The sequence below is a fragment of the Equus przewalskii genome, chromosome 17 (genome assembly GCF_037783145.1).
Source record: "Equus przewalskii isolate Varuska chromosome 17, EquPr2, whole genome shotgun sequence".
NCBI classification, from domain to species: domain Eukaryota; kingdom Metazoa; phylum Chordata; class Mammalia; order Perissodactyla; family Equidae; genus Equus; species Equus przewalskii.
The window spans coordinates 27,085,607-27,101,446 of NC_091847.1; the positions used below are offsets into that span (position 1 = coordinate 27,085,607).

At 37.7% G+C, this 15,840-nt stretch overlaps 1 long non-coding RNA gene across 7 annotated transcripts in view; it reads left to right on the plus strand.

The window, feature by feature from the left end:
• LOC103566246 (uncharacterized) overlaps window positions 1-614 on the plus strand; it is a 68,159-nt gene extending 67,545 nt beyond the window's left edge. For 6 of the 7 annotated variants that reach the window (XR_011528729.1, XR_011528726.1, XR_011528731.1 and 3 more), the window contains one exon: window positions 264-614. This is a non-coding gene — a long non-coding RNA (uncharacterized lncRNA). The remainder of the gene's footprint in view (window positions 1-263) is intronic. The other variant, XR_011528727.1, reaches the window with a different exon arrangement.
• The last annotated feature ends 15,226 nt before the right edge of the window (window positions 615-15,840 follow it).

Sequence of the window (15,840 nt, forward strand, 5' to 3'; positions counted from 1 at the left end):
GCTTTTAATGCCATTTTTGCATGAACATATAATGCTTCTGGATAAACAGTAATGTTGACATTGTCAGTGGCATCCACTGTTGTATGGAGTCATTTACATACATGATTATTTGGATATAGAGTAACCCAAGAACAAAAGAATACTATTAAAATTATTTAGAACAAGAACAACAGGAAATCCTTTATAGCTTAAATAGCACTTCTTAAATAAAACTGTGGAGTTTTTGTGTTTTGATCTCATTTTTATCCTTTTGTTTTGAACAGGTCTTGGATTTGATGACTGGAGTGTCCTTTGAGTGGAATTTCTGTCTTAACTCTGCTCTGGAGGACAGCGAGTTTAGGAAGCCTTGCTGATCTGAATGTCTTGACCACTGCATTCTGGCTTCTGTCTTTTTTTTTACAGCTGAGGTTAGACTTAACTCCGGAAGTTGTGAATTGGAAAAGATGGCAGCAACTGGCACGTGCTTGGAGTGGGTAGAAATTGCTTATTTCCTCGCAGAGCTATGGGTTCTTAAAACAATTTCTAATAGCAGCAGCAGAAGAATTTACTAACAATCCACAGTGTCTTTTTTGTCCAGGATAAAGGAAATGTTTAATAAACAAATTCAAAATAAAGTTAGCGTTAACATTTTGTGCTGTCAAATTAGTGATGTGGATGTGGAGGCAGGGTGGTGTGCATTGGCCTTATGACAATCTATCTGGTCGTGTTTGTAAACTGAGGCTTGAAAATGCACATGAATTATTTCTATCAAGAAAGTTCCCCAACACGTTGGAGTCAGTGGTTGGAACATTGAGACGGGGGCTTCCTGGGTGAGAGAATCACGGTGCTAAAGGCTTGATGGAGGCTGGGTCCTTATCATTTAAAAGCTCACATTTAAAAAATTTGTGTGACATTGGCAACTCATAAAGGAGGACGTGCATTTAGAAATGCTTGACACATTAGCTACAACAAAGCCAAATATGTGTTCTCACTTTACTCACACAAGGAAGAAGAGAAAAAAACATTTTTGAACATGATTGAGGATGGAAGGATTCAAGTACTGAATAATATATTTTCTGTCATAATAGAGACCTGTATGGGCGTGAATTTAGACGGAATAGAATCAGAGAATGGCTGGATTTAGAGGAGAGGGAAGAAACTAGCGAAGCCAGCAGTTTCTGTGGGTAGCAAAGAAGGGTATAAAACAAATTTATGAGATAATTTTTATTTGCAAAGGTAGCCATGCCAGGGGACAATTTTAGTGGGTAAATTGGCCTCTGTACTTTAAGAAAGAGGTTAAAATTCGATAAAAATACATGAGATAGGGGTTTAGGTGAGTTTTTTGTAAAATCTATCATTTAAAGTAAATTGGAACTCTAATTGGGTGGGACCTATCACTTACCAAATATAAAAAAGGCGTGAAAAAACCGCCCTTTACCTTCTTCAGTGCTATTGAATGTCAAATATCTGGTGCTGAAGTGAAACTATTATGGTCAAATTCACGCTACGCTTGTCAAGTCACCATTCTTCTCAGCAATAGTAATTGCTTAGATTGTTCAAGACTAGCTTTGGTTGTAAGGGCACATTTGTGATCCAGCCTTAAGGAATAAAAATCTGTAGGAATTCCACCTACTGATAGCCAGCGTCCATTTCTTCACGATTGAATAAGAACGTAAGAATCACACCTTATATTCGCGTATTATACTACAATTTACAAGATGCTTTCGCTTGCAACATCTTACACGATACTTGGTTGTAACTTATCCTCATTGTAAATGGGAACAGTGACAGTTTGTCTTCAGTCCTGTGCGAGTGGTGATGACTCGAGCAACGTGGTTCCTTTTAACGGGGCAGAAATATTCCTCACTCTGCCTAACAACATTTGCAGAGTGTCTTCGTATCAAACAGATGATGAAACCAGTATTTTTAAGTGTAGTAACTTGTGGAAAATTGAAACGAAAGTGTGTTCCATAGCAATTAACCCGATATCTCCTTGAGCTGATCATGACACCACATACGTGATCGCAGGAGTTTTAGACAGTTCTATTGAAGAAGGTGAAGAGTAGGCATGGAGAGTAAGGACTCTGGATATTTAGAATCATTTACTGTCTGCGTAAAGCATTTTAACAAAGAATGCATTTATTAGAAGAAATGGGGGTGGGAAGGGGGGATGTTTTTGTTTTTCGCACCTGTTTTCACACTTCTGAGGTGATAAGTCCAGCCCTCACAAAATAAAATGGCAGGTTTCACACTGAACCCACCCAGGCATATTCCTACGGTCTCCTAACTCATTTATTCTTTGAGAATAAAGAGATAACAAGATCTCTTGCGCAAACCAGTGGCTGAGAGAGGTCTCCTCCATCTTTGTTTTGCCCTCCTGTCTTCCAGATGTGTATGCCATCTTCTACATATCATGTATAGATCTCTAGAGCAATTTACTAGGTCTCCAATGGCTTTGGCTGTAGAACAACAATCTTCTCTGTCCTATTCTTAACCTTAATATTTAGTGAATTGGACATCTGAGTTCATGATTCTATCAACTGGGCTTATACACAGTTTCTATATGTCTTAGATTCTCTTGGCCACCATTTCTATCCTACTTCAGTCAAAGTCCCAAACCTGATCTTCACCATTTTTCTCCAGCTCGGTAAATGCCAACCTCGTCTATATAGGTATGGAAAAGAAAAACTATAATTCATCTTTTATTCTTTATTACCTTTACCACCCTATATCCAATGCATCAGTAAATCTTATATTTTTGGTATCCTGAGTATATCTAGTACTTTGCCAAGAGCCACCATCATCTCTTGCCTTGATATGCTAAGAGCCTGGACCTCATCTCTTTGCTGTATATTCTCTTACATTTTCTGTGTTATTTTCTACATATTACTTCCTGAGACTCTGTTTATTGATTTGCTTCCTTTGTGATTTTCTGACTCTGCTGCCCCTTACCACGATGTAAGTTTCAGGAGGGTAGAGAAATTGGATATAGGGTACACTCTGTAGCACATATAATTGTGCCTGCAACATTGTAGGCTCTCAATGAATATTTGTTAAATAAATTAATATTTTCCTACACAGACTGGAAATATTGGTCACAAAGAAGGTAAGAGAAATTCTTATGCTCACGAGATTAGTTAGTAAATCTTCAACTAGAACTTAGGTCTCTTGACTCTTAGTCTAAAGCTTTTGTACCATACTGTAGTGTTATAGTTATTATTGTGTAAGATTGTATGATATAGTCTTAAGGAATGCAGTCCACATGGCTCCACGCTTGTACTGTGGGGCTGTCTGGAAAGTGAGGAAACTAATTAAAAGATCAGTAACTAAGTGGCTGGTTAATGTCCAAGACAGACCTGTTGTACCCGATTCTACTCTTCAACAAAGTTTTAGTATACCATCTATGGCAGGTAATTAGCTTTAAAGACCCCCAAATCTTTAACCTTCTGGATGATCATTCAATACTGTTTTAGTTGTAATGTCACCTTCAAACATAGAACCATTTAATTTTTAATGCAGTTCTTCCTTTTGTCTCTGAGAAGTATGTTTCTGCCTTGCTAGGCATATGTTTCCTCCTGAACCTGTGTTTTGGATCTAATTTTTCTAGCCTCTTCTGAGGTCTTGTTTATTCAAACAATTGCAGCTCTTTTCTGCACCCCTAGCTCTTCCCTCTTCACTGCCTTCATTTGCACGGTAGTGCACAGGCTGCAGAACCTGTTGACCTCAGTTTGAACACGTTTTTTTCACTTACTAACTGTTTGACAGTGGGCAAATTACTTAATTTCTCTGAACCTTGATTTCCTCACCTATGAAATGGGGATAAGGAAGGGCAATTGTGTAGATTAATTAAGAAAACATATGTAAAGAATCCCTGACAGAGTATGCACAAAATGGTAGCTATGAATGTTATTATAAAGATAATCAGATTTTCCTTATCTGAAAAAAAGCATTAACATAAATGAAAACACCATCCCCAATTCTCTCAGCTCTATTATCCCTAAATAACCCTTCTGTGCTCATCATTTATATTCATGGCCAAAATTCTTGCAAAATATGCTTTATATTTATTCCCTTCCCTTCTCATAATACTGTTATATCTGAACAGACTGAGAAGTGTGTGCTGTCTAGTGTCAAATGTTACACTCTTGATTTTTCTATGCAAACTGTGGTTATTATTAGAGATTTTCTATTTCTCATGTGTCTGTATTCTTTCATTGCATCATGAGTCCCAGTCCTTCAGGAGAATGAGCAAAAGTTCACCAAGCCAAACTTGTGGCCCTAGAACAAGAATTTCTCCTAAATGTCCTACTGTGTTCCAAATATTATTGGAAGAACTATGGAGGCAACATGAAGCATTGAATACCCTAATTGGGAAGTGGGTTAACGGACAGAGTTTCAGTCAAGATGAACGTAATTAAGAATAAAGAGAAGTGTGCAATCGTTTAAGAGAGAGAAAATAGAAATTTAGAGAGAGCTTAATTGCTAGTATAAGAATCGGGTCTCGTGAGGAGATTCTTTTCAGGGTGATGTGCCATTTTCTAGAGCTAACAGTGCTACTGGAAGCTGAGTCTGAAGGGGGAAACTCATAGGAAGTTAGTGGACGAGAGTGAGCCAGTCACCATAGCAAAGAAAAGTGAAAAGTGAACAGTCCTCTTAGCACTGCCAGAGAACTTTGTCATTGATTGGGTAGATCTGTCTCTGGAAAGAGACTTTATCCAAGGACCATGAGGGACACTGGGCAGCTGACTCAGAGGGACAGTAAGGAATAACTTAATAGGTTTATTTACTTTCTTTCTTTAATTAAATGTCCTTCTGCTGCAAAGTAACCAGAGTTCTTGCAAGTGTAGTTTCCAAGTATCTACGGTTGGGCTAAAAACCAAAGACAGGGAAAGCTTCTAGAAATTCACCCAGCCTTATCTTGGACTTCCCAGCCTCTAGAACTGTGAGAAATAAACAGGTGTTGTTTAAGCCAAAAAAAAAAAAAAAAAAAAAAGAAATTCACCCGGGTTCTCAGGACCACAAAAGTCTCTCGAAAAAGGAAGGTTACCCAAAAATAGAACTCAAACAGCATCCCAGGCTCTGCTCCAACCTACCGCTCTACCCTCGAATACTTAGTACCCTAGCTAGTCAAGCACAACCACCAGCTTCATGTTGACTCAACTCATACTTACTGAATAAAATAGCTACCACATCTTTTCTCCTAACAATGATCCTTTTTGAGAAGAGTTTCAAATATTTTATTTTAGTTGGAATACTACAAAAGGTCAGTTACTGAAAATTAAATTGGGTCAATCTTAATCAGACTAGGTTATCTCCAGGTTGTATGTGAATCATCGTGGACAAGCCTCTGAGGTGTCTTGGTATATGATCCTTCAAGGGTTTCCCTTGCAACTAGGATGAGTTTGCTTGAATAGAGAATCTTTCTCTTTCTATTTTTTTTTGTATTATATTTATCATCTTCTTATCTTCACTATGTGCCAAACAGTTTTCCATGGAATGATTTATTCTAATAATTAAAAGAAGGCAATATTCTTTTGGTAGATGACTGTTTTGTCTGTGTTATAAAATATAATTTGCTTTTTTTCTTTGTACCATTGTTCCAGGAAAGATTCATCTTTAATTAGTTTGAGGTGTACTGCGGCTTACCTTTGTCTCCAAGTAAAAGATTTTTCTTTTTCAAAATCAGATGAATTCTGAGTTGACAAGTTAAAAAATCTGCATCTGCAATAAGATTAAAAATGCTAAGATTTTCCATTAAGAAGTTGCTTTTAAGTTGCCATAATTTAGCACTTCAGGTACTGAACACCTATTAAAGAAATGCTAGTTTGCATTATGCTAAATGTAAATAAGATGATTCACTTTCTCCATCTCTTTCTCTATATTTATTTTTAATCCTGTTCTAAAGCAGGAACTGGACCAAATGAAATTAAAGTATTCTTTTGGTATGATTGCTCTAATATTTTTCAACAAGCTGAGTATGACTCACAGCCTATCCCCCTTTTATTAGTAATTAAACTGAGACACTGAAAAACTATGTAAATGCATAATAGCAGATTAAGTATCAAAGCTGTAGCCCACTGAACAACACTGCTATGTTTAAATTTGATACTTTCAATATTGTCCTCAAATAATTTAAATATTTAACATTATAGGATGGCAACACAAAAGTAGAGTAATTAAAAACAGTCATTGAATTTTATTTTCATTTTTGTTGGAGAGGGGTTTTCACTTTGAATGGAAAAAAACATGACACAAATAATGTGCCTATACCCTTTTCTCTTTTTCTGCATTGACAAATGCTTCTGTAGCATGATGGAGGCCATTCTTCTTTATTAAAAAAATATCTGTTTTATTTTCCTCCTAACCAAACTCATTCATGTCCATTACAGAAAATTTAGGAAGTATAGATATATAAGGTAAAGAAAATTAGAAACCACCCAAAAATCCCAGTTAGAAAATAACCATTAGTAGTATTTTCGTTCACAGCCTTCCAAACATTTCATCTATGTACGTTATGTTATACACTTAAAAAAAGATTTAAAAAAGATGTAAATCCTACTTTAATTTTTAAATCTCTTTTCATGTAAGAATGTATATTGAATATATTTCAGTGTCATTAAATATTCTTTCACAACACCCTTTATCTTGGCTGCGCCATTATTTATTTAATCAATCCCTTATTGTTGAGCATTTAGGTTGTTTCCAATCTTTTCAAGATTGTAGATATGGTTGGCATAAATGTTCCATGCAGCCAAATATTTGTCCTTGTTCTTGATTATTCTCTTAAAACATGTTTCTAGAAGTAGAATTGCTGAATCAACAACATGTATGGATTTTAACTTTTAGTTCATGTTAGTATCCTTTTGTTCAGAAAGATTACAGTAATTCACATTCTAATTTGGGTTTAGTTTATTATTTTGGTATTTTAAGCCTTACAGTTGTTCTTCTTATGGCAACCAAACATACTGACCGTGTGGTGCTCTAAATTGGTAATAAGAGGGTAGAAAATAATTGGCTAAATTCTCCAATGTCCTGCTTATTTCAGTTATATTAATTTGGCATAATTCTTTTTCTTGTCTGCTTTTGGCCAGTCATATCTGGATCCATCATGTGTTTTACTATTCTTCTGCAAGATGCCTCAAATAAATTGAAGAAGGGAGCCTGTCAGTTGCAGTGTAATATGGTATATTAACACTCAATCCAAATTCAGGCAAATGTCATCCATTAATCATAGGCCAATATAAAAAGCAAGAATTGTGATGATATTAACCAGAAAAAGGTTCCGGGATAACTCTGAAGCAGGACCTGTAACCTATTCACCCAAGAGGCTATCATACAAATTAATGTGCTCCCCATTAAAACTGGCAAAGCTTCCGAAGATCAACCAAGTTTGCTGATCAAATGACATCGGTAGGAAGAAGGCCCAGACATAATTTCATGTTTTAATTTTCTTGTCTCTGCCAAGCTTTTTTTTTTTCTCTGCAAATTTTACTAGATGGTATGTGGTAGAGATTAAGCATCATTTACATTTTTTAGATTCCAAATTAAAAAAAACGAACATTGATACTCATATTTTTATTACTGTCTATTAGCCTGTCTATAAGTCATAAAGCCTATTCATGAGTCATGCACCAGCAGAGAAAAGCAATTAAAATATCAAATCTTCCCCCACTTCCACCCCTAAAAATGTTTCTAGCCTCAAAAAGGAACTTAGTTCTCGGCAATTTTAGCCTAAAATGCTTCCTCAGCTTTTCTTAGACTCTGGCCATCTCAAAATGCAAGTGAAGACAAAATTGTCCCATAAGATTAATTTTTGGTGATTGAACTTATATCTTAAAAACTAAGCTGTTTCACTTCCTTTTGAAAGAACAAATTTCTTGAAGAAAGGTTTCCATTCCATGTTTGTAATCCTTAAAGTGCCTAACCTAATCTTTGGTACGTATTTGTGTGGAATGAATGAAAATGCCCTTTGTCCCCACAAAAGCAAGACAATATTATTACTGGCAACACATTATAGTGTGGAGAACACCTAGGGATCCAGGGGTCAGAATACCCAGCTTCTCCTTCCTGCCGCACCAGCCTACTAGCTGGGTCACCTTTGGCAAGTTAATAAATCTCTCTGAACTTTAGTTTTCATAGTTACAAAGTGACCATACAAATAGATTTTCTCCTTGGAGAACAGATTGTTTTGAAGATCAAGGGAAATGAATAATAGAACATTGTGTAATCTGATTAGTACATTTCAAATGAAAACTATTATTTGTATTATTATTACTGTTTTGAAGACATATATGACTGTCTTCTTTCCTGGAATTCTTATTTCCCAGTGTTGGAGCTGGAACTTTAAGTTAGGCTAACTTAAGTCAACCCTCTTTGTATGTACTGTTTTATTTTACCTTAAATTTTGTATCTAGAGATTTTTACCAGAAATGATATATATATATATTACTGTATTTAATTATTTTTCTCCTTCTTTCCTTTCTTCTTTTTTTAATTGAAGGATAACATACTCGCAGACCCAAATCTTAGGTGAAGAAGCCCATGTAAACAGCATCCTAATCGAGGGATCAGCACCCCAGAGGGTCCTCTCTTAGCTTTCGCAATCTGCTACCTCTCCCCACCCCAAGAAGACCAGGATCCCAGCTTCCAACACTTCCAAAACATTACTTAGTTTCCCACGATGTCATGCCCAAATGGAATGGAGTTAGGGCACCTACTAAGCTATGTGACATAGCAAGTTGCTTGAAGTCTCTTGGCTTCAATTCTCATCTTTACAAACAAGGAGGTTGAACCTTTAGTTTTTTTTCCAATCTCAACATTGAAAGATTCTCCTAAAGAACACTCTATCTAGGTTACTATCATTGTTGTACAACATCTTCTGTGGTTTGTTAGCTCAGGTGGGGCTTCGCAGAAGCCATATTTTAAATGAGAGGCGGCTAGTTAACTTCATCCTCTACCATGAACACAAACAAACCCCTGACCTCACCGGCTATGTTATAAACATGGTCCTGGAGGAGTCAGGGAGAGAGGACGCTGGGCTGAATAACTGCGGGAGCCCCATCTCTCCTACGACACTGGAAGGATTACCTGAAAGCAGTCTCCTCTGCTTGACACATTGGACAAAACCACATCACAAGAAGAGTGAAAAATTCTCTGTAATTTGATTGTTTTAGATCCACCAGTCAGTTGTGGAATGAATATGGACTTCTGCCACTTAGTAATTAACATGTTGTTTGGGTAGCAATATTGACTTCTTAAAATGATAGGATTAAAATCTCCTTTTTTGCCTTAGTGATATATCTAGAAGGAACCTATAGTTCTATGACTTCTGTCCTCAGAAGCTGTGTGAGATGAGGAAGAACGAATTAGGATAACTTCCTCCAAAAGTCAAAAGAGTAAGCATTGCCACCTTCCTCCACAGTCTTGTGACACGTGCTCTGCCGTGGGTTGAGTTTTCTGTAGTTCTGAGGGTCTCATAGCATGAGGAATTTATTTAGATGCTTTCATTTTATTATCTTTCCTGAATGTTTTCTTCAAAGGGAAAGATCCATTTTTACAGCAGCCAAAGAGGTGAGTGAATGAGAACCTACTTGTCAATAGGCCCAGAGCCCCAAGACACTATGGCCCTGATGGAAAGTACACAATCTCCAGTACGCAGGGGATGTATTACCCCGGTACTTTCTGCTCCAGGCCTCACCCAGGACTCACGTCTTTATCTGTAAGCCAAAGTAATCTCTTTCCCAAGATGCTCGTGTGGTGAGGTGAGAAATCAAATTTTTTTTCCTTGAGAAACACTGGACAGAACCACATGGCCTAAAGAGACAACAAGAACTTAATTGCTCCCAGTCATGATGATACCTCCAAGTACATTCGCAGTTCATGGTCATGACTGCCCAGGAGAGGGGGCATGGTCAGCCACAGGTTCACAATAAATTTTGTGCCACATCTTGCTCCAACTTTGGAAAAAGTGGGAGACACATTTTCTCCTCTGGACTGTTGTGGAATGTGACTTTCAGCTCCTTCTGCAGGGGAAACCCCTTATTCAACTCAAGATGGGCATTGTCTCCTCTGCAGCCTTGTTGGGTGAGCAGAATGCTTTCTGCTTACCTTTGAGAAAATTGCTTCAATACAATTACCCTCCCAACCAGCATTTCCCCCAGCTTCTCCAATGTCAAACAAGAAACCCAACCCCTAAATCTAAACACCAGACAAGTAGCTTGAAAAATGAAAATAAATTTTCAAATCCAAAAGCCGTGTGCTTCTGTGATTGAAAATCTTTTTCTCAGTGAGTGGGAGTTGCTTTCATCATTGCTGGTCATATGTTTTTGTTTTTCATTTCTGGTGAAGAAGTTTTCTAGGGTATTTTTCAAACTTTCCAGCTTAGCAAAGCGTTGGCTAAAATTGAAAAGAGAACTAGGCGTTGGGTTGGAGGCAGCGTTAGGTTTGTTCTTGTTGGGCTGGGGGGGCAGGTTGCTGACACAGCGAAAATAAGACAAAACATTTGAAACTTCTGGCTTTGTACTTCTCAAATGCCTCTTTTAGAAATCGCTTAAGTCGTTATTAACATCCACCACCCACCTTCCCGTTTTGGTCCTGACATTGGGTAATAATAGATAATGTTGACATATGTTCCCTGCTGGTCAGAAATACTATACTTCTGTGAAAGGTAACATTTTCAAGCTATGACAAAATGTATTTTACTTGGACAGAACATTAGTTATTGGACTAATCTCAGAATGTGGGCTGTGGGGTAAAAGTTTTAACATTTTAGTTGTGGGAGAAAGTTTGTTGGGAGAGTAAAAGCGTCAGTATGGGGTGTGTTTAGTTTTCACCATTTCTAGAGGTATTGGCTTGAAGTCAAACTCTTATGTCCTTAGGAATGTAAAGGAAACATTCCCAGTATGTATGAAGAACAGCTGTCCATGGACACAGCAACTTTTAAAAATGATTATACCCAACTTTACTGCAGTATGGATTATGGAATCAAAAAATATTTTTCACTGTGTACCAAAGAATTCTGTTTTACGGGCCAGTTTTAAAGCTTTCACTGCGTGAGACATATGCTGAAGTTCTGTTGTTTGTTCTCCATGTGATGTACTGCACTCGGAAATATGTAACAGAAAAAAAAAAAGAAAGGAAAAGAGAGAAAAAAAGCATGCAAATTCTTCTAATCAAATGTGGTCCTCAAAACTACTTTTGAAACTAATTTAGGGGATGAGTAAGGAAATGCCCCAGCTGGCTTCCATGCTACTGAAGTCTGAACAGCCCTTTGCAAAACTGGAAAAATTGATTTTGTTTTGAAGGCTCACACAGACTTGAGTGTTGTGGAAGTTGGACAGAGTTTTTATTGAATCTGGTCCTTTGTGTTTTATGACAGTCTGAATGGGTGTTAAGATTCCATGAATAAATCTCTTGCCGTTTCTGAAATTTCTGATATAAACACGGGTTCTGTCAATTTGTTCTATGCACAAATGTCTTTCAGAATGTTAACAAACATGGCGTGCTGACGGGTGGGCTGGCCAATGGGAGAGAAGTCTGCCTTACTTGGTAGGACATATCAATGTGATTTTTCTTTTGTTTCTCAATACTGTGGCCATTGAGAAGAAGGGCCTGCTAGGAGGTGGGGTGGTGGTGGTGGAGAATGAGGACTTCATGACAAAGGAGAGTCAGTTTGGGTTGTTGGGGAAGTGGTGTTAATGGCCTTCTATTGAAAGTCTGGCCAAGACACCACATCAAGGGAATTGTGGGTTGGCCCTCAGGAAATGAATTCATTATCTTCAATGCCTCAGGTGAATCACTGGGAGGAACATAGGTAGTGAAGGCAAGAATATATTTTAAAATTATAGCCTTCCTATGTTGCTCATCAGTTTGTGATTTTTGAGTGTCCTTTAAATGCATGTCAAATTGATAATACCCTAAAATTAGTTTCTAACAAAATACTGTAATTTGAAGCAAGCAAACCAAAAAAAAGTCTCCATTTTTATGATAAAAATTAGGTCATGCACTATATAAACACTTTTGAAGGAGAATTGTGATTGAGTTTCAGGAAATGTTATGTTTCACAATTAATGGTAGTAAAAAATTGCATATTGTATAATTTGAAGTTTTCTAATGTATAACGATAATTATAGCTATCATTCTGAAACTAGTATTGGGTTTTCATTTTGAAATGCAAGTCCAAATCTTAGTGGCCTAAATCTTATTCTTCAGATATTTAATGCCCAGACTAGAGATGTGATGGCTCCTTTTTCTTGCATCAACAAGAATTTATTATGTGGTTAAACTGCCAAACAGCATCCAGCTCTTTACTTAGTTTTTACATAATTGCCCTTCTAGGGTGGTTATCGGGTGTATGGAGCCTTTCCTTGGCCGTATTCTTCCCTACACACTGACCTTCATGGAGACTTGGTAAAGGATCTGAGTATTTACTGTAGTCATTTTGGTTGAATTTACATCCATGATGAAATCAAGGAGCTAATGGGGATGCTTCATGGGAGATTTTAATATACTCCGTTATTGGCATTATAAATTGGGCCAGTTACTTGATGTGCTTCTCTTTGTGGGCCAAATTCTGCCCTCTGTTTCTTACTTGAGATTCCCACTGAAGTAGTAATTACCAAGTGGAAGAATACTAAAAATGTTCGGCCAAATTCTGTTCTAAGTTGCTATCATGTAACTCCCAATGAAGTTAATTACGACTTAGTAAGAACCAGTGCTACAGTATCTTAAGGGCTTTGGAACTCTGTGATCTGCCATCCAAGACACCAGGCCAACAGTCTGCCTTGAAATATCTCATTTTAAGAGGCGGATTGACTCTGTTGAAGGTAAGAAATGGCTATGCCAGTAACTACATATGTAATGGGGTTTAAAGAGTAGAATTTAACGCCTTTGAACTTCAAGAAGTTTGATCTTTTTGCAATTCCTCTCTTTGGGGGAGAGTCTGTTTTATAGAAACTTTAATTCTGTCTTGCATTAGAGTCCATCGGTATGAGTTACCTCCTGTCCCATTCTTCCAGCATCCCTTAACTATAATAATATGTAATTTTTATTTCCATTAATTGTAAAACATTTTCTTAAGTCATCACTGCTTAGCTATTATTTCATGGAGCTAAACCATTATCTTCCTTAAATACAGATGTTTATATTATGCATAATATAATTCCTGTCATAAGAATTCATTATAACTTTTCAAAATACTTTGGCTCCCATTTAGTGTATGTCTCAGTTTAGCCTTTTATTATTTTTTTTAATGGGAAAAAAGGGCCCTGTGACATATTGGATTTGTAGGCTTTCGTCATTGTGCGAATAGGGTAGAAGGGGAAGACCAGTGCCCATGGTTCTGTGTGATATGAACACACTGCAATTAGGACTGTCTGCTGGGTTGTCTCAACTCTGAAAGTTGAGATGTAGAGCTACCTAGCCTCTAGGAACCACTGGTTTGCACCTGAAACCCTGATGGCCCAGAGAGTATCTTGATGTATGTATAGGGAACCAGGCAGTTCAGGGAAGATTGTGGGTAGTGACTAGTTATGCATTCTGTGGGAGCTCAAAGTTGACACTGGATTCACATGAAAAGCCCTTTTAGGTTAGAGCCAAGGAACTATCAAGTCATCCTTAGAATAGACTGGGCTTGACCAGGACTAATTTTACCTGCCTTCAGGGCTTCCCCAAGTTCAAATCCGCTGTTTTCTGTATGTTGCTAATGAAGCTATTACGGCAAAAGGGGCACTGAGAATTCAGTTTCAAAATTAGAAGTATAGGATATTAGGGCTGGAAGAAATTTCCTTCTTTCCTCCTTCTTTATTCTTTCTCTCCCTTGTTCCCTTCCATCTTCCCTTCCCCCTCCTTTTTCCTTCTCTATATAAGCATTTATCGAATTCTGTATTTGACAGGCATCGTAATGACCACTGGGTATAAATAAGGGAAGCCACAGTTCCTGTTCAGGAGCAATTGACATTCCAGTTGGGGTAATGTTCAAGAAAAACAACAATTATAGGGGGCATCTTACATATGGGAGCACTAAGGAGGGATACCCAGGGTGTGCCACTGAAAAGATTATGTTGTACTCCTTTGTAATTAAACATAAAAATAATGTTAAACTGTAAAAACAGTGCAATGAAGACCAGCCAAGTTTTGATTTTGACTTGGATAAATATTTTATTGCTTTCAAGAGAAATCAAATGATTTCAAATTAACTTTTTTCTCACCTTTTTCGTGCCTTTCCTAGTTGGTGCCATTAGCACATGATGGGCCTATTAGATCATCTAGCAGTGGGGACTCTTGACTCAGATTGACTTTTCAGAGAAGACTTCCAAGAGCAGGCAATACTTGAGTAGTGAAGAACTTGGAGTTATGGAGGTTGTGATGGAGTTGGTGAGGTGCCCTGGTTGGGAGTATGAGAGAAGGCAGGATTTTGGGGAAGGTGTGTGTTATGGTCAGGCAAATTCTCTGTGAAAATGCATTGAGAGAAAGATGGTGTTCATTGGTTTGGTGTGGGTGGAGCACAGAATGGAGATTTGTGAGAATTAGGACCTATTATGACATGTTAAAGAGTTTGGATGCCATTTGAAAGAAATGAGGAAACACTGAGAATTCTGAGTAAGAGAATAATGTACTCATACTTTAGAATGAATAACCACTGGACAGTGTTGAGAAGAGACTTGGAGATAGGGTTAAGGTTGATGATGGAGAGACTAGTAGGGAGGCTATTGTAACACTCCTGACAAATAATGGGAAATTTAAAAGATATTTTGATGACTGAATCATCAAGATACATGAAAACTTAAATAGTGGGGATGAGAGAGGGAAAGGTTCTCAGAATGACATTCATGTTTCTGACTTTTTGATTGTGTGGACAGTGACTTCATTTACTAGGATTTTAAAATTAGGATGAGTTAGAAACACAAATGGAAGGGGAAACAATGTATTCTGTTTTACATACTTGGACTTGATGTCCTTCTGGGACATTGAAGGGATAGCTTTGTTGGGTTAGCCTAAAGGAAAGACCCCACATAATAGAGCCAGGAAGTTGGGGCCCAAAGGGGTTATGAGAACTCCATCTGTGCCATGTTAAGGGATTTGGACTTTATTTTTGTCTTCTATTTCATTTATCCATGTTTGACCCAATTCAGAGTTTTCCAGTCTCTACTAACATATGTGGTTTGCATGTTAGCTAGCGTGACTTCTTATTGATCATGGAATACTCCTTATTAGCCACCAACACTGAGATTCACGTTGACCTGACCCAGTCTTTTTTATTTCTGTGGCAATTTTATTTCTCTTCTCTCAAGTAAACTCAGAGAAACCCTGCTGTTGCCCATCACGTATGACTTTGTAGGTGGCGGGATAGATGGGGGTGGTGGTGGGGTCAGTTGTGGAAGTTGGATCAGCAGCAAATGATTACCTTCCATTCCAATTTAGGTCCAGCTCTGGATAATCTCCACATGCTGGTCTTAGATAAATATTTTATTGATAGAAGAATAGGAGCTTGAGAATAGGCAAACAGACCCATTGTTAGACGAGGGATGCTTAGCTGGGGTCAGTGAGCTGCCAGAGCCAGACTTTCTTGTAGGGAGTGGTTAGGAACGTGTTCCTTGGGATCAGCCCAGGTTTGGAGTCCAAGCTTGAACACGCAGCAGCTGTTAAAAAAAATACTTCCTGCAATTAAATTTCCTCATAAGTAAACAGGGATGAGAATATCTACCTCATAAGGTTGTTGCTGGGACTAAATGTGATAGAGCATAATACAGTGCTTAGTAAAGTGTTTGGTACTTAGTAGCACGTGATAAAATTAGCTAGCATTAGTTTTACGAATGGATTTCAGGGAATTTGTGAACACCTGAGATTGTATGCATTGTTTCA